We start from the raw sequence: 19,626 nt of genomic DNA, 5'->3' as shown, positions 1-19,626 counted from the left end.
GAAGCAGCCAAGAGACGAGACCCCTGCCCTAAGAGGCAACAGGAACAGCAGTCCTCATGCAGGAAGCCAGCCTTTGGGAAGGGGGGTTCTCTGCCAGAAACAAGCACTTCCGCTTGTGCATGCCAAGGCTCAGCCTGTCTGTTACGCCAGGCTCCCTCGAGCCACTCTCTGAAGAACACTGTTGAGGAGCCCGTCGCATCACCAAATGTCCAAGCCTGAATGGCTGCAGGCTGCCTAGAGCCATCGGCTCCACCCGTGCCCGTGGCGAGGGCTCGTTAGCTGTGTGCCACTGATCGGTTACCGTACAGCGCCCTGGGCTCCGTCACTGCAACAGACAATTTAAAGGAAGACAGTGACCTCCAGGTGCCCATGGAAGGCAATGCCTGGCACACATCCCTGTTGCGCCTCCAGGACAGATCTTTCTCTGATTGCCTTTCCTTGGCTTGCGAACCACCACCAAAGCTGAACCAAGCAGCAAGGCAGTACGCTGGTGATCAGCAGACGTGGTCTGCCTCATCTCTGTCCCTCCACCTCCCACTGTGTCTGGCCCCTACATGTATGCTGTCGCATGCTCCATCTCCCCAGCACCACATGGCTTCTCTCAAACTCACTCCCAGTAAGGACAGCGGGTTGTTGTATCTATTTCTAGCCACCCCACACACACCCCCATGCCCAAAGGAGAGGTATAAATGTCTTCCTCCATGGGAAGTGTGGCTTTTAATATTACTTTGCGCGCTAATTATGCTGAATGTTATACTGGGAACACTTCGATACTAAAGTTAATGACCCATTGCTTAAAGAGGAAAGGCACGTTTATCGTCAGATTTATAGTTTGAGTTGTAATGTCGAACCATATTAACCAGCCTGAGTAGCCTGTTCCGAAACGCCCCAAAGCACCAGCTTTGAAATTACAATAATGCTAGGATGGCAGGAATGCCCTCTAAGTAATTGATAGTTTGCAGAGAAATTCTTCCTGCATTAGCCCATTCCTTACTCTCAGTGAGTTACTAGGAGTGGTTGCTAATATGGGCCTGAAGGTGCTAATTCACAAAGACATTTTAGCTGCACACAGTGATGAACTCGCCAGTTGGCCAAGGAAATCTTGATGGGTCCCAGCAGCTGGCTGGAAAGGTGCAAAACCAAGCATTGTGTTTGCTAGCCATGGAGGGCAGCATGGGATGCGGATGATGTGAGGAATACCAAGGAACATGCCAGAATGTGACCATTTAGCCTGCTGGCCAGAAACAAAAGCTACGGGAATTTGACACCCAAATCACTTAGGCATCGTGAAAATGCCAGCCTAAGAAGTATCATCAGAAGGGGATAGAGAGAGGCTGTGCCTTGAGAAGCTTGAAATAATGCCAGTGCACTTCAAAGTGCCTCATTTAAACCTGTCAAAATGCCACAGCATGCCAATGGGATTAGTAAACTCCCAGATTCACATCCAGCAGCCCTTCAGACCTTATCTTGGTCAAGCACTCTTTGCATTGGAGTCAATGGGAATTTTGTCTGCCTGAGTGCCGCTGTGCGGTTGGTATCCCACGTTTCAGACAGTGCCTCTGTCCTTCTGGGCAATGAAACTAGACGCAACAGTAACGTCAGACACCATCTTAACTGAGCATTAGAAAAAGATCCCAGGAACTGTGATTCAAATGACCAGGCTGTCTGTGAGGAACAAACTTGCCATTCTGTTAAATTCCTTCCACACATTATAAAAGCGCAATAATAGTCTTTAATAAATCTTCATGAGTTCTTTACAAGATCAGGCTGTGAGATTGGGAGGCAACTGGTGCTGTCTCTCTCTTCCACTGCTGTAAAATTCCAGCTTTTTCTTTCTCCATCCAGGTTACAAATGGCCTGGGGCAAAAAATACACCCCGGGACACATTCTACCTTTGCAGCACAAGGCTCCAGTTCTCACCATGGGAACTAGATCTAAAATCACATATTCAGAAACATGTTCTTTGTAGGGGATGGTGAGCTGTGTAGCAGCTGTGTAGCCTCAAATTCAATCTCAAAACATCGCTGTGTGGTCGATACAGGAACTCAGCACTGTTAGCCCCATTGCACAGGGGACAAAGTGAAGCCTGGAAGACAAGTAATTCACCCCAGGACACAGAGTCTGGTTGGTGTCTGAGCCAATTTGAACAGGTAGCACCCTGTCTTCAGCTCATTGGGCCTCACTTTGATGTCAGGTAAGTGACCTGATTGCCACTTTCAGACTTTACAACTCCTATGACTGAGGCCGGCAGCTCTCAACCCACAGGTCGCATGCAGCCCAATTAGCACGCAGCTGCGGCCCAGCTCAGTTGTGTGTTAAAGGCCGTGGGCTCCCAGCTTCCCTGCCATGAGGTGGGCTCGGAGCTGCTGGCTACCGCCAGCTCTGCACAGCGGGGTCCAGGTTGCCGGCTGCCACCCAGCCCCATGCAGGGTCTGGGGTCCTGGCTGCTACCTGGCCCGGCACAGCGGGATCGGGGTCCCAGCTGCTGCATGGTCCCGCACGGTGGGGTCCAGGGTTATGGCAGGATCAGGGGTCCCCACCCCATGCCCGGCTTTCCGCTCCTGGTCCCACTCCGTAGAGGGGTCTCTGGGTGGAGGGTGCTGGGCATAGGGGTTTGTGGGGCAGGTCAGGTGGGGGACAGTATGGTTCTCAACCTGCACCCCAGGTAACACTTTGTGGCCTGCATATGCGGCCCACAATGAGAAATAGGTTTGGAATCGCTGACTTAGGCGGTGATACGCGTCCCTTTGAAGGGAGGCTTTGTACTTCGGTGTTTCCATGTGTGTAGCACAACCATGGTTTATCTCCAGGTGCATTTACCATGGTATAAACCATCTTACGTCAGCTAGACCAGTATTAACACAGGAAAACAAAATAACTAACCCCCCCTTTTCCCCCACACCCAGCAGCCCCCGCAGCCTCTGGATAGCATTTACATATGCAGGCCTTTCCCTGCAGCCTGTCAGAAAGGAGCTTGACAAGCCAGGGAATGAATTGCAGACCCAGGGGCCTTCCCCTGACCCCTGGCATGCAGATTTCAGCTGTGAGATTTTATTGACATTCATGCACAGACAGCTGTTTGGTTTCCAGAGTAGAAAAGTTGAGCTAAATGAGAGTGACCAGTGGAAATGTGTGCCTTTGATTTCCGTGATCTGTCCCCAGCCACCTCCCATCCTGCCGTCCTCCTCCCTCTGTACTCCCTGTGCTATAAACTCTTCTCTGTGCAGTTTAAATGTACGCTATTTGACGCCTTGTAAACCACATCAAATATGATCTGAGAAGGCCCCTTAACAATGAAGGATTTTGCACAAAATCTTCAGGCACTAATTCAATTTCAGGGCTCTTTTCCAATTAAAATCAGTGTGTGACATCACCAGAAAACCTTGACTGAATTATAACCTTGTATTTCTTATAGGGCATTTTTTCCTGTGGGCAACAAGGTTTTTTATTTGAAACAAGGATTAGCATAAAAAAGCTGAAGAGATTCCAATGTGCTTAATGCGGGTTTGGTTTGCTTTGGGAAAGATGAAACATTGTGGCACCAAGAGAACAACCGTCTTCTCTTCCAGGGATAATGGCTTATTATTATTATACTGTGGAAATTATTTTCCAATAAACACTGAGTTTAGTTTTTCTCTCTCCCTTTGCCAGTGGTTCTGCGATCCTCTTCTCTTGCGTTACCAGTGAACGTTCAGAGTGAATCGCTGTACTTCTGCTTCTGATTCTTGTGTAGCATTTCTGAGGATTGTTTTTTATGTCCTGTATAAATCAGAGTAACACACGGCAAAGCCAAAAGGCACTGAGTGGTTTTGAATATTTAAGCTACTGTCTCTCCTTCCTGCAGTGGCCCATAGCAGCCTTTTAAGAGCGGTGACGATCTTCGCTCAAGAACACGCACTGGCATTTTCTTGTGACTGGATTATTGATGAGACTCTCCCAGCTCTGAGACAGCTTTCAGAGACTATCATCTAAATCCCTCTTAATTCGCAGCTTATTGGCCATAATGGTTCTGAATAAATATTTTGTGCCAATCTCTCTCATGTGGGCACCAAGTCACTGGCTACAAACTATCCATAAAAATGTCATAAGTCACACGCTCCTGGATAAGACGACCTTGACTGTTACACGACGTCCTATTCTGTTAAATTGTCAGCTAGCGTTCCCTGGGAGAGAGTAAAGGAAACTCTGATTTCAGCTCCCCCCCACCCCATGTCACTAATGCACACCAACTGCCTAGTAAAAATGGAACTTTAGCTACCAAATACAAGCACTGTGAGTGATTTGCTGTATTACAATCTCATCTAGCTGCCCCAGATGAGACGATGACTCCCTTGTGCAAGCTGCTGTAAACACAGCTAGTGAGAGACGGCCTCTGCCCATAGAGCTGACAATCTGCAATGACAGCAATGGTGGGCGGGGGAAACGGCGGCGGGCATTGAATGCACCTCTCCGAGGTCTACGTTCCCTCTCCACTTGGCCACGCTGCCTCGGCAACAGTGGGAGTGCTTTCAAGGGTTGCTGCAAGCCTGACATCACATGGGTAAGTTGCACTGTCTTGTTAGTGTGATTCCTCCAGGTCATTATCTGCGGGTGTGAAACGTGCGTCAATGGGCCGAGAAAGCCGCCCTGCGTGGCAAGGGGCTGCTGTTCCCTGCCGGGCAGTTGGTTTGTGCCAGGCAGCATTGCAGGCCCCATGCAGCTCTGCCAGAACCATTGCTGCCACATGGCAGCTTGCTGAATGCCTTTGCGGGGAGGGATAGCTCAGTGGCTTGCTAAACCCAGGGTTGTGAGTTCAATCCTTGAGGGGGCCGTTTAGGGATCTGGGGCAAAAATTGGGGATTGGTCCTGCTTTGAGCAGGGGGTTGGACAAGATGACCTCCTGAGGTCCCTTCCAACCCTGATATTTTATGATGATCCCCTGCCTTGGTGGGGGAGGGTTCCGGCCACCCAGCTGGTGAGGGTGATCATGTTATCCCTTTAGACAGACTCCGGATTGCTGCAGGGGGGGATCATTATCCCACCAGACCTTTATCAGCTGAGCTCCATTTCACCACTAGCAGCTGGGGGGTGGGAGACTTATTCCAGGCATTATGCACCTGAAGGATCCATCCCTTGCTTCCTGGCTCAGGGTGGGAACAATCTGCCCGCTAGAACGTCAGAGGAGCACTGAGCATGTCGATTCCGTCCTGAGTGCGCTGACGGCCTGCCTGAAACCCAACACCTAGAGCCCAACGCCAGGCGGTGGGCGGGCGTCACAGACTCATCTCCTGGGAAAATGGAAGTCACAGGCCGACACATAAGAACATACCTGGCAGTGTCCAAAGGGAACAGCCTGTAGGCGTGGGCCCCTGCAGAGCTCTGGAGGTTCCCGCAGTCTGCACAGGATAGTAGCCACAGAAGCCGTGTATCGAGTGGCTTTTGTTTAATGGCATTGCCCTGTGTCATGAGTGAAGGGGCTTTTTGCTCACTTTCCACACTGGATTTGTGGCCTGTTTACTTAGATGCTTTGTCCTGGTTCCTAATGTTGTAATTAAACCTTGTGAAGGTGCCCACAGCCTTCAGGAATGTGGTATTAATTTGTTTAATGACTGTGCTTATTATCAAAGGAGCAGATAGTGACTGGAGAGGAGACATGGTAGTCACCCAGCCTAGGGTTTCTTCTAACGAATGCCTCGTCTGTCTAATGAACGAGAAGGGGATTTTATTCCTAAATCAAATTGTAATACTAAAAATTTCAATTTCTGAGCCCAGTGTTTATCTGCGAAGCCCAAATTAATCCATGAAGAAGATAATTTGCGGCAGTGAATTCTATCACAAGCTGATGGATTGTTAGTCATTTATTAAGATATCAACTACAAATGCTCTTGTGGCGGTTTGATTAGATGAGGTACAGTCAGGGCCAGGACGAGGGTAAGCACAGGATGTGGGGGCGGGGTCCCCAGGCCCGCTGGGGTTCAGACCCAGAAGGTCAGGGGCTGAGGTTAGGAACCAAGAGTCGGATGTCAGGAATCAGGAGTTAGGGCTAGGAGCAGGTAGTGTTGGGTGAACAACCCAAAGCAGCGGGTTGCCCAGTTGTATGGACGACACCCTGTTCCTCCTCCTGACTTCAGCAGGGGGAGTGGGCCGGGGAGTGGGCCAGTGAGGGGCTCTGGTGTTGCACCAATTGGGACCCCGGGGGCGGAGCCTCCTCTCTGAGCTGGGCTTCAAGGGACCCTGGTTCCAGCTGTCAGGTGGAGGGTTGGAGCGTGGTGATCCTGCGGACCCGGGTTTGAGACGGGGGGGGTCATAACAGGGAGCCATTCAGGGAGAGCCGCACGGTTACAATGCACCATAAGCACAATGCAATGATGTGATCCTTCTGTGTGGGCCTGATCCTGCTAACGCTGGTATTAGTAGGGACTCCTCAGGTGAGCCCCATTACTCACTCGCATGGCCATGTCTGCAGGACCTAGCCTAGCAGAAGGCCTGTGCCCCCGAATGCACTCCTTGGGCTAAGTACATTATTACACGTTTCTAATAAAAGAATAAAATATTGAAGAGTCTCCATTCTCTAGGCCCGAACCCTTCTGTCCGCCTCTCGGAGACGAGCGCAACAGAGCACATTCTGCGTGAGCCCTGGGGTCCCAGGAGGTGGCTCAGGTAGCAGAAGGGGAAGGTGGAGATCAGAGGGGGACACGAGCCAGCCTCCTGGGGTCGCAGGCTCGGAAGAGGACAGCAATGGGCCTTTGGCCAGTGCAGCATAAGAAAGAGTTACAAGTGATTTAATTGGCTCGTTCTTTCACTACAGTGATTGCGGATCTGACCTTCTGGCCATCATCTCTCGCCTGTTCCGTTGGCTGCAGTAAAATTGCCTGTATCAATAACTGTCTGCAGGATAAACAGCACAGGGTTTGTTACAGAAACAAATGGCAGGAATTATTCAGAGTAGTTAACAGAGAGCAGGCAAAAGAACAACAGCCCGAAATAGGAAAGGGAAAGTTCGAGTTCGCCATTGTGGGGAAATTCTCGACTCTGAGGTCAATCAGGCAAGGGGAACATTCATCCAGGAGGGTCATTCGGGAGATAATGAGACATTACATCTCAAAGAAGGGATACAGAGCAGAGTCAGGATTTACACTGAAGCGCGGGCATCACTTCTTCACCGCTGGGTGAGCCCTTGCGCTCGGTGACCCTTCCATAATAACACTGACACCGACTGCCCCCCTTGCGTTAACTGAAACTAGAACTGGTCAAAATGGAGACAAGAATAAAACTGGCATGTTCTGTTCCCCGTAGTTTCTGGCTCTCAATAGTCTTGTGAAGAAATTCCCTCCTGTGCAGAGGGCCGCTGGTCCCAGGGTTATGCTCTGCCCCACTTTGGTCTTGATGAAGCCATATGGGACAGGCAGTGCACCAATCCTCTGCACGGGGTTGAATTGCAAATATTTGGACAACTGCCAGGGGCACATGAAACTGTTTGCAAAGCCCCTGTAAGGTGCTAACTTGTCCCCAGCCCACGAAGGACCCACTGCCAGACCCAGAGTCTCTTTCTGGCCACAGGTTTATTTTCCAAACATAGACAAAACCCCAAAGCCGTCCCTCCTGGGCTACAGCTCCTGGGCGGTTTTCCCCTTTGCCCTCTCAGTCCCTCCTGTTTCAGGGCCTCCTGCAGGATTCTTCCCAGCCATGTTTGCTGATTCTGCCCAAGGCTGTCTCCTTGGAGGCCCTTTTCCCCAGTAGATTCCCAGGGCCTCCGCTCCCAGTGAACGCCCTGCAGCTCCCATTTCCCTTCCTTACTGCCAGCCTGGCTCCACAGGGCCCCAGCTGCTCCCCTGCCCTCTTAGTTGGCCCAGCTGGGAGCAGCTGCTCTTGCACGGGGGTTTCGCACAAATGAGTGTCTGAAAACGTCTCCAAATTGCGCCACTGGCTGGTTTGAAATGTGCTCGCCACCCCCCAGGAAGAGGACCCAGTGCCCTGGGAGCACAGTGACCACCCAGCCACTGCCCATAGCCAATAGCTGACCTGGGCAGACCTCAAGCAGGCTGGCTGCAAACTACAGGGCAAATGCTTCAGCCGGAACCCTCCTGAATGTTTGTTATTCACCAACCTAATCGGGGGTTACGCTCACAACGAACTCTATTGACGTGGAATGGTTCTGTCAGCTCCAGCTGAAATCTGCAGCATCGCCGCTGGCTATCGATCACTGTCACCACCCCTGGAATTCTGTATGCGACGGTATTTTGTGCCGCGACTGCCTTCCACCTGTGCTGAGGCTCGTTCCCGGGGTGCGAGTAATAAAGCTAATCGTTACAGCGACCCAATGCGTCTTTTCTCTGTTGTTGTTTCGATGATGAGTTGACTGTGAAATTTGAATTGCAGCTGAAAACGAAGCGCGCGCCTTGCACTGGGCTCACAGGTGTGTACAATGTCCAGGGAGTATTCAGTACTAATGCAAATGCGTTCTGGGTTTTCTTCTGTGGTCTTCACTGTAGCAGCTAAGTGCCAGTGGAGTTTTATACTCTGTCCCAGCCCACATACTGAGACAGCCTTCTATCAGAAAATCTTTGAGGCGCTAATCAAATGTAGGGAACAAATACTAAATCCATTGAAATACGGAGCAAGGACAAGTGCCGTTACCAGTGGCAGCTGATGAGCTCAGTGAAATATTGGAAGAAACGACATATGAAAATAATGATTTTCATTATTCATGCTATTATCCATGGTAAGGCACCGGACACCCGAAACAGCCAGTTGATAAGCCACAGCGTTCATTAATTCCGATCAGGGAAACCGATACGGTGCCCGTTTCAGAGAAATACTTTCCGTCATCGAAAGGTATTTCAGCTTTTCAAAATACAGCAGATCTAGCGCAGGAGGGTCAGCAAGTGAAATTACACCTCTGCAGTAATTAGCTCCATGGTCAGTGTCAGGACAGACTCCACATGGATGGACATGGAGTCAGAAAGAATAAAGGCATTATCCCATGGCCCTGGGAAAGGGACGGTGCCCTGTACTCTGCAGTGCTCAGCTTCACTGGTTTGTAATTACTTAGGGTTGAAACTCACCCCTGGGCAGGGGGCCACATAGGCGTAAATCCTGTTTTGGAAGTTTGAAGGGTCCCTGTGCTAGCCCTCTGCACAAAGGCGCTTTGTGCCACGTCGCAGCCTACAAAAAGCTCCCACAGTAGCTGGGATTAGGAAGACCTCTTCAGTGGAGTAAATAGGGGTGACCCGATCTCTGAAGAGAAACAACAGATCACGGTGCCGCAGCATGAATTATACACTACAACAGAGCCGCAGAACCTTGTTCTGGCTTGGCCATTTATCCAGGGGAGAGAAAACACGGTATGTTTCATCAAACAGTATTGATTTTTTTTGGTCAATATCAATTTTCATATCACTAATTCATGGTTGCATGTAGTGCAGACAGATGAAAAGCTCTAGCACGCGGGTGTTCCAAAACGGCTTTAAACCCCAGGGTGCTCGGAGGCCATCCTGTTAACCGATTGTCGTTAAGTCAGATGGAAAGAAAGAACACCATAAAATAAAATATTCTTTGATGGCTGAGAGCCCTTTCCGTTCAGTCCAGGGAATTTGAGACAGCACCTCTCCAGATTATTTTGTTTTTATGTTTAAACTTTAGTGGCCTCAGAGAGAAGGCAAAGATGCTGGCTGGAGGTAAGATTACAGCCCAAAGCACATGCTTTCTGGGATAAAGGGGATGAGGATTGTGTGGCTGGGAAATGGTGGAGGGTGATAAGCCCAGATAAGCCCTAAGAAACAGATGTACTAACATCTGTACAGCCAGACACCAAAACCAGGGCAAGGTTCTTCCATGAACCCACAGCTGAGCTGTAGGCTAGACACTGCCCCTCCGGCCTGGGGGTGGGTCAAGGAGCCAGGACCAGCACCGACCTGCCACACGTTAGAGAAGAGTTCACCAGACCAGTGACCTAAGGAAACTCACTCTGAGTCCAGTCAGGGGCAGATGTGTTTTCCAAGCCACCCTGGGGTTTGCAACGAAACCTGGATAAGGCTTTGAAAGGCCAAGTGAATGACCTCGCCTTGAGGGAAAGGTTTTGGTCAGAGCTCCTCTCTTGTTGTGCCATGTTTGATGTAGCCATGTGTATATAAGACAGTAGCCAGGTGTGTGTGTGAACTGTACAACTTGTATTACATACATCAGCGGTGTCCTCAGTCGTCTTCTCTTGCCCTGAACCCCTCCCCCCTGCCCAAAGCCACACATCACCTTTTAGGCTGCTCCTTCCGATCTGCCTTTTACCCCAGGCCTCTTTTTGCAATTGGCTAGCAAGTACTTCGCTTGATGCTTTTTTTGCCTCTGTTTTCACTAACAAGGTCAGCTCCCAGACTGCTATGCTGGGCATCACAAAATGGGGAAGAGATGGCCAGCCCTCTGTGGAGATAGAGGTGGTTAGGGACTTTTTAGAAAAGCTGGACGTGCACAAGTCCATGGGGCCGGACGAGTTGCATCCGAGAGTGCTGAAGGAACTGGCGGCTGTGATTGCAGAGCCATTGGCCATTATCTTTGAAAACTCGTGGCGAACCGGGGAAGTCCCGGATGACTGGAAAAAGGCTAATGTAGTGCCAATCTTTAAAAAAGGGAAGAAGGAGGATCCTGGGAACTACAGGCCAGTGAGCCTCACTTCAGTCCCTGGAAAAATCATGGAGCAGGTCCTCAAAGAATCAATCCTGAAGCACTTGCATGAGAGGAAAGTGATCAGGAACAGCCAGCATGGATTCACCAAGGGAAGGTCATGCCTGACTAATCTAATCGCCTTCTATGATGAGATTACTGGTTCTGTGGATGAAGGGAAAGCAGTGGATGTATTGTTTCTTGACTTTAGCAAAGCTTTTGACACGGTCTCCCACAGTATTCTTGTCAGCAAGTTAAGGAAGTATGGGCTGGATGAATGCACTATAAGGTGGGTAGAAAGCTGGCTAGATTGTCGGGCTCAACGGGTAGTGATCAATGGCTCCATGTCTAGTTGGCAGCCGGTATCAAGTGGTGTGCCCCAAGGGTCGGTCCTGGGGCCGGTTTTGTTCAATATCTTCATAAATGATCTGGAGGATGGTGTGGATTGCACTCTCAGCAAATTTGCGGATGATACTAAACTGGGAGGAGTGGTAGATACGCTGGAGGGGAGGGATAGGATACAGAGGGACCTAGACAAATTGGAGGATTGGGCCAAAAGAAATCTGATGAGGTTCAATAAGGATAAGTGCAGGGTCCTGCACTTAGGACGGAAGAACCCAATGCACAGCTACAGACTAGGGACCGAATGGCTAGGCAGCAGTTCTGCAGAAAAGGACCTAGGGGTGACAGTGGACGAGAAGCTGAATATGAGTCAGCAGTGTGCCCTTGTTGCCAAGAAGGCCAATGGCATTTTGGGATGTATAAGTAGGGGCATAGCGAGCAGATCGAGGGACGTGATCGTTCCCCTCTATTCGACATTGGTGAGGCCTCATCTGGAGTACTGTGTCCAGTTTTGGGCCCCACACTTCAAGAAGGATGTGGATAAATTGGAGAGAGTCCAGCGAAGGGCAACAAAAATGATTAGGGGTCTGGAACATATGAGTTATGAGGAGAGGCTGAGGGAGCTGGGATTGTTTAGCCTGCAGAAGAGAAGAATGAGGGGGGATTTGATAGCTGTTTTCAACTACCTGAAAGGGGGTTCCAAAGAGGATGGCTCTAGACTGTTCTCAATGGTATCAGATGACAGAACGAGGAGTAATGGTCTCAAGTTACAGTGGGGGAGGTTTAGATTGGATATTAGGAAAAACTTTTTCACTATGAGGGTGGTGAAACACTGGAATGCGTTACCTAGGGAGGTGGTAGAATCTCCTTCCTTAGAGGTTTTTAAGGTCAGGCTTGACAAAGCCCTGGCTGGGATGATTTAACTGGGAATTGGTCCTGCTTTGAGCAGGGGGTTGGACTAGATGACCTTCTGGGGTCCCTTCCAACCCTTATATTCTATGATTCTATGATTCTATGTTGATTGGCCTTCCAGCCATGTCAATTGCTTGACGCTCACCAGGTCAGAAATCCTCATATTTTGTCAATGCTGTGCTGTCTCCCTTCAGCTGCTGGTCTTTCTGTCGCACTGTGGACAGTCGCACCATTCTCCTGCAACAGGAGAGACTCCTGTGTGATTACAGAATGGACTCAAGATCAATAACTAACCAGCTCTTCTTACAACCCAACATATGTTGACAAAGCTGAGTGGATACCTTGTGCCAGATCAAGCTGCACATCCTAGCCCGAGGATGGTAAAGTATTAACTACTCAATATCATCTGTTACTTGCAGTTTTACTCCAAGTTTCATTTGGCTACGATGTTAGCTGTGCCCAGAGCATCCTAATAAGCAGGAGCATAGGCAGTCAATATTTCAATTGACAACTTTGTGCTTTAAAACTCCTGCCCTGCTTGAGCACAAATGTGAAATATTAATTCGAGCATCTTAACAAATGGGCTTAGCCCGGCGATGAACACAACACAGAGGATTTGTGAACATGAGTGTTCTGGAGCATCACTGAATCTGGACTGTCCCCCTATTGCTTGATGCTAAAATCTGGGTGGCAGATCTCTGACAGTCCTAGCCAGTTGTCTAGCCCCCACCTGTATCTCTGTTCACACCTCAGGTTATAAAATCAGGGCCTATGCATGTAGCACCATATAAGAGTCACTGAGCCTGCTTCTCCTGGCACATACCATCACTCACCATGCACCCAGAGTAACCTCCCTTCCCCCGGGCACAACGGAGTTACTCTAGTGAAACCCAGTGTAAGTGCAAGGAGAATCATGGCCACTGCGTTTGTGTGGGTTAATGGAAAATGTAGCAAAGCAAAAACCTTAGAGACCAACTTTAAGGGAACTTCAAAGAAGAATTAGATACGTTCATAGTGGATAGACCCATCAATGGCTAATAGCCAAGATGGTCAGGGATGCTACCCCAGGCTCCAGGTGTCCCTAAACCTCCAACAGCCAGAAGCTGGGAATGGATGACAGGAGACGGATCGCTCGATGATCGCTTGTTTTGTTCATTTCCTCTGAAGCACCTGGCACTGGCCACTGTCGGAAGACAGGACACTGGCTAGATGGACCATTGGTCTGACCCAGTGTGGCCGCTCTTATGTTCTCAAGTTTAACCACAAGTCATTGAACTTGATAGTGTCATTTATATAATAGGGAAGAATAGCTTCTTCCATTGCAGGAGTTATGGGTGAACTTTGAAACCCTGTGTTATGCAAGAGGTCAGATGAGATTATTATAGTGGTTGCTTCTGGCCTTAAAACCTATGGGGGAAATTGAGGCCAATGGGAGTTTTACCACTGACTTCAGTGGCACCTGGATTTCACCCTATGGGCCAAATTATCTGCTGACAAAACTCCCGTTGTGTCAGTGAAATTACTCCAGCAGAGGAGTTTTACCCTATAAATGCCGACTGCAGTCAAAGAATGACAAACATTCATGTTTGTGCGGCAAGTCTGTGGGAAACCAGTACAGAATTCAAATCACAGGCGGAAGAGAAGCACATTGTAACCTCTAATAGGACCAAAGAATCTGAGGTGACACCGAAGGTCATTGCCACCTCAGGCTGTGAATGAAAGGATAAACCACCATTCATTTAAATGAACTTTTACAAATCAGGAAGATGAGATTTACATGCATACGAAAGCTAGGAGCAGCCAAACTCAAGATTGGTCAGGTACCTGTCCCAAGGGCCAGATCCTCAGCTGGCGTAAATCCATTGGTCAGTGAAGCTTTGCTGATTTTCACCAGCTTCACTTGCAACCCAAAGCTTTGTAAGTGTCTATAACAGACAAGCTTGGCCTGCTCAGGACGGGCTGCTCTGAGCTGACTGCTGGTGTGTGTCCATTTGTCCTCTTGCATCGTAACATTGTCCTGAATGCTTTTTTCCTTCTGAAACCCACCATGAGTTGGGCCCAGCAGAGTATATTTCATGTTGTTTATTAGGATGTGCTTTCAAAAAGTTAGGAAAGAGACAACTCTGTTTTGTCTATCTTTTAAAATCCCTTTTCCCCTCCCAAGATATTTGTTTTACACAAGAGTAAAGGCTAAATAAACATATCTAAACAACTAAGAAACATGTCAACATTCAACTTCAAACTAGAACTTATTGAAGGGTAAAATTACACCCCTTGCTCCACAAATCTCTAACAAACCACACAGTTATGTAACCTGCCGCGCACTTTGTCACGGCTGAGTTTAACACATCAGACAAGCCCCACAAAGTAATTCCATTGCATCTCAACAAAGAAAAGCCCTGCTTAGTCAGTCTTCCCACCCGCCTTCCATCTCAGAAAGGATCAGAGGCAACTCAGTGGGTGCAGCTTTTTTTCGGGCGATCAAACCAAAGCAGAAATGGTAACGTAGGCTCCCAGTGCAGGAGATTTAAAGGGGAAAGAATCAGAGACATCACTGAGATGCTCTCCAATCTCTGATCACCCTTGTAAAACTTTTTCTCTTTCTGAAACTTCCTGTGGTTTATCTTCTGCCAAGAGAGCTTTAAAAATGCCAAATTCCCCTTGAACAGGGCATTCCCCTTTTGGTAATGGCCACTGGATGGGTTATGTGCCTTGCACCCAATCTCCAGCCAGTGGCTAAAGGTGAAACAGCTCTGGAACGGATGTGCATGAGCGAAGTTCGAGTAGGTGAGTGACATTCACCCCTGTGCTGAGTCCGCACTACTTATATCCTGTGGCTCTGGAAAGACCAAAGGGACAATAAATCCATCTATACCTCCCTGTCTGCTGGATCCCTGACCGCAACTGGAGCACCTCTGCACTCCAGCCATCTCCAGCCACGGACATGACCCCATGGGTCCACTCACTGCTCTAAGTTGCTCCAGGGGCTGAACTCACTCCATGATGACACAAAGCCACCTTTACCCCTCAACCCCTCCCCACCACAGCCCCACTGGGTCAGAGGATCTAGCTGTAGAACTTGATCATACTTTAAAACTTCGTCCCCCCTCTTTCTGCGAGGCTTGTGGATGAATTCTGACTGCTCAGACGCTCTGGGGAGTCAGAAAGAACACGTTATTTTTTAAGCAGGCCCCCTTTCAGCCAAACTAAATTTATATGTATGCCCAATAAGGACCAATTAATTTAACTAATTAATCTATTAGCTGTCCCTGAAATAAACTTCCAAACCTTAATTAGACCATTCTGATCAACTGTAAGAAACTGAGCCCTGAAGGCAAGTCAGCTAGGAATACATTTATTCTCCTTTATTGCCAAGATCCAGAATGGGTGCAGGAACAGACAACGAAAGTTAATGTGAAGAGACACTATGTGACTAAGACACAACGTACCATCTGCCAAACCAGGCACCACAAAAGAGAGAAAACAGAAAGACAAGGCTGTAAAGAAGGAGAATGAGAGAGCAAGAGACTCTGCAGAGGAGGTGAAATGAAGAGAGAGCTTAAAAAAAACCAATCTTTAGACCATAAACATGAGGTGCAAATTATTGTCTGTAATATACTGTATTTATGGATCACCTCCACATGGCATTAGAATGTAACTGGGCCATTGGCTATAATGAAGTTTCAGGGAGTTTTGTCCCAATGGGAAGCTTGCTGATGTTAGTTGGTAAGTTCAGTATTTTGTCTTGATTCATTTCAAGCTGTTGTGTCTGGGTTAGATTTTCTTTTCTTTGTTTATTTGGGTCTCAGTCTTGCACTCCCTTCCTAGTCAAGCAAAACCGCCCCCTGAATTAAACGTTGGACTGTGAAATGCAGTGGGCAATGCTTTCAGGCCCCTGTTATTGCTTCATAAAGTGCAGGCCAGATGGTCATGCAGAAATACTCTGCTTTGTTGGATCGAAACTTCTTGGCCTGGCATGTCCCATGCCCTCTGCTTTTATCCCTGCCGTGCACATGTGTGTCACACAGCTCCCCAGGCACCGTGCTGAGCTGGCGCTCTGGGGCACTGCCTTTTCCAATCCACTCTGCATGCAGAGATTCAGCGAAAAGACTGGGCACTATGTATGGTACGGTGCTGTCAGTGGCTGACGTGCCTAAGAGAGTTCAAGTACCCGGCTCGGCATAAACTGGGCTTTGGTGGAAAATACAAGATCTGACTGGGGATGATTGTGTTGTCTGAGCGAAAGCTAGTCTGATGGGCATCGGGGGAGCAAAATGAGGCAAAAACAATTAATCAGGTGATCAGAATGTGCAGGAGAAAGAGTTTGAGGCTCATGTGGTGGACAAGGGAAGCAAGACAGAGATTTGTTTTTTGTAGCATGAATCATCGAAGTGTAGGACTGAAAGGAACTTCTATAGGTCATCTAGTCCAGTCTCCTGCACTGAGGCAGGACTACTAAGTATTATCTAGCCCATCCTTGATGTATTTCTCTAACCTATTCTTAAAACCTCCAGTGATGGAGATTCCACAGATTCTCTTGGTAATTTCTTCCAGTGCTTAACCACCCTGACAGTCAGGAAGTTTTTCCTAATGTCCAACCTAAACCTCCCTTGCTGGAATTTAAGCCCATTGCTTCTTGTCCTGTCCTCTGCAGATAAGCAGAACAATTTATCACCCTCCTCTTTATTGCATCTTTTATGTCCCACTCTCAGTCTTCTCTTCTCCAGACTAAACAAACTCAGTTTTTTCAATCTTTCTTGATAGGTCATGTTTTAATCATTTTTGCTGTTCTCCTCTGGACTCTCTCCAGTTTGTTCACCTCTTCCCCAGAGTGTGGCACCCAGAACTGGACACACGACTCCAGCTGAAGCCTTATCAGTGCTGAGTAGAGGAGAAGAATTATTGTTCATCTTCTGCTGACAAAACTCCTGCTAACACATTTCAGAAGGATGATCATTTTTTGCAACAGCGTTACACCGTTGATTCATATTTAGTCTGTGATCCACTATAACCCCCAAATCCTTTTCTGCAGTACTCCTTCTTAGGCAGTCGTTTCCCATTTTGTATTTGTGCAACTGATTGTTCCTTCCTAAGTGTTCTATTTGCATTGTCCTTATTTAATTTTGTCCTGTTCATTTCAGACCATTTTTCCAGTTTGTCAAGATCATTTTGAATCCTCATCCTGGCTCCAAAGCACTTGCAGTCCCTCCCAGCTTGGTATCATCTGTAAATTTTATAAGTGTATTATCTATGCCATTATCCAATCATTGATGAAGATTTTGAATAGAACCAGACCCATGATAGATCCCTGCAGAAGCTCACTCAGTATGCCCTTCCAGCTTGACTGTGTGAATCATTGATAACTACGCTCTGAGTATGGTTTTCCAACCAGTTGCATGCCCACCCTCTAGTAGCTTTGTCTTGGCTATAGTTCCCTAGTTCGCTTTTGAGACGGTCATGTGAGACAGTATCAAAAGCTTTACTAAAGTTGAGATATATCACATCATCTGCTTTCCCCCCATCCACAGGGTTGTTATTCTGTCAAAAAAGGACATTAGGTTGATTTGACATGATTTGTTCTTGACAAATCCATGTTAACTGTTACTTGTAACCTTATTATCTTCTAGGTGTTTGCAAACTGATTGATTATTTGCGCCATTATCTTTCTGGGTACCAAAGTTAAGCTGGCTGGTCTATAATTCACTGGGTTGTCCTTATTCCCATGTTCATAGATAGGTACTATATTTTCCATTTTCCAGTCCTCTGGGATCCCCCTGTCCTCCACGACTTCTCAAAGATAATTGCGAATGGCTCAGAGATCTCTTCAGCCAGTTCCCAAAGTATTCTAGATGTATTTTGTCAGGCTCTGCTGACATGAAGACATCTGACTTGTCTAAGTAATTCTTAACTTGTTCTTTCCCTATTTCAGCCTCAGAGCCTACCTCATGTACACTGATGTTCACAAGGTTAATAGTCCAGTCACTGCTAAACTTTTTGGTGAAAACTGAAACAAAAAAGACATTGAACATTTCAACCACTGCTGTGTTTTCTGTTATTGTCTTTCCTCCCTCATTGAGTAACGGGCCTATCTGTCCTTGGTCTTTCTCTTGCTTCTAATAGATTTATAAAATGTTTTCTTGTTACTCTTTATGTCCCTAGCTAGTTTAATCTCATTCTGTGCCTTGGCTGTTCTAGTTTTGTCCCTACAGGCTTTTGTTTGTTTGTTTTATATATTCACCTTTCAAAGTAATGAATGAAAAATCATTCTAATTTCTATGTAATTTAAAATATTTCCTAAGAGCCCACTCTTTTTGGTCCAGATTCTGGTGCTCTCACCTGCACTTTCTACTGTTCAATCAGGTGACACAATTTTAACACGTTGAAATAGTGCCTCTCGCTGGTAAATGTGTGCAGATTTCTATTCCGCAGCAAGCTGAAGTAAAAAGTGGATTCCTTTAGGGTCAGCTACTGTAGACGGGCCACAGAGTTCTCCGGCCACAAGTACAATGTTTGACATTAAAAAGACAACAGTTATTTCCGATTCTGTGTACAGGGGCATCAAAGATACAGTAGCACTGTCTAGTAACTGTCAGCAAATGGTGACAATTTAATGCTGATCATTGTGTTGGTGATACTTTCTGAGTTTCCTTCTTGTATCCAAACGCTGAATAACTTGTACCAGTGTCAGAGAGCAGCCTATGTCTATCTGTTATTTCCTTAGCAAGCTGAAATCTTCTTTAAGGTGTCTAAGAGACACAGCATGGGAGGAAAGATATTCTCCCTCAGGAAAACGGTTCTGTTTGACAAATATTATAAACTATCCTACAGACAATAGAAGCAACATTCATGGGGCTCTGCTTCCATTGGAGGGTTTTAATTCCTGCTGCCCCTTTGAACAAGACGCTGTGCTGGACCAGACCGGTTCCTGGAATCTAAAGGGTTCGTTAGCAAGGAAAGGACAAAACGTTGTTTTCCGAGCGACGGTGTAGCACCAGGGCTTCGGAAGGCTTCTAACTACTTAGATTGAGCTATAATTAAATAAAAATAATGAGCTGCACTAACGAACTTATCCACCCGGAGTGTTTGTCCATGGGCCTGTGTCCTGCTGATGGGACCCTCGGTGGAAAGTATTTAATGCCCATTTGAAATAATGGCTTGGTCCCTAATGGAGCCAGCAATATAAATACATTTCACTGCGATGTATAATTTTCTTTTACTTATTTATTCATTCACTTTATTGCCTCGCAATCTAGGGCCCATTAAGAATTTTGTGGCCGTGTCCATTGTTTGGAATGGCCTGGATCTTGGGTGCAGGTTCGGCCGAGGCGGTGTTTGGGCAGCAGTGAGCGTTTTCATTGCTACTCACAGACAGTCGGGTGTGACTGAGTGCTACCCAGGAATGACGCACGCTCCTGCTGCAGCAATGGACCCGAAGCACTAATTACTCCTGCAATTCCTGGTTATATGGAAAATCCAGGGAAATCGATCCCTGGACTCACGCAAGGCATTTTCACATTCGGAGCAGGCTCAGGAATGCCGACCTTAGTGCAGCAAGAGCCAGTGGGCTCGGGGAAAGGGAGATGAGAGTCCCTCGAGGGAGAATGTGAGGAGACCACCCCTAGCAACAACAGGGAGAGGACAGGCAGGGGAAGGACTCACAAGCCCTAAAATGAAGAGCTCAGAGGATGCAGGAGAAATTACCTGGGTCCCAAGTAACCATATTTCCTAAATATACACAGC

The 19,626-nt window shown here is 47.7% G+C and overlaps 1 protein-coding gene across 1 annotated transcript in view; it reads left to right on the top strand.

Moving 5' to 3' along the window:
- The first annotated feature begins 1,972 nt into the window (after positions 1-1,972).
- The window catches only part of FAM3D (FAM3 metabolism regulating signaling molecule D), a 70,551-nt gene continuing 52,897 nt past the window's right edge, over positions 1,973-19,626 (top strand). Inside the window, exons 1-2 of the mRNA XM_075130186.1 lie at positions 1,973-2,194; positions 4,306-4,540. The gene's annotated coding sequence lies outside the window, so the exon portion shown is untranslated. The remainder of the gene's footprint in view (positions 2,195-4,305; positions 4,541-19,626) is intronic.

This window comes from Caretta caretta, chromosome 7, assembly GCF_965140235.1.
Source record: "Caretta caretta isolate rCarCar2 chromosome 7, rCarCar1.hap1, whole genome shotgun sequence".
Taxonomy (NCBI): Eukaryota; Metazoa; Chordata; order Testudines; family Cheloniidae; genus Caretta; species Caretta caretta.
Note: the sequence above shows the minus strand (reverse complement) of the source record. Positions and strands in the feature narration are given on the sequence as shown.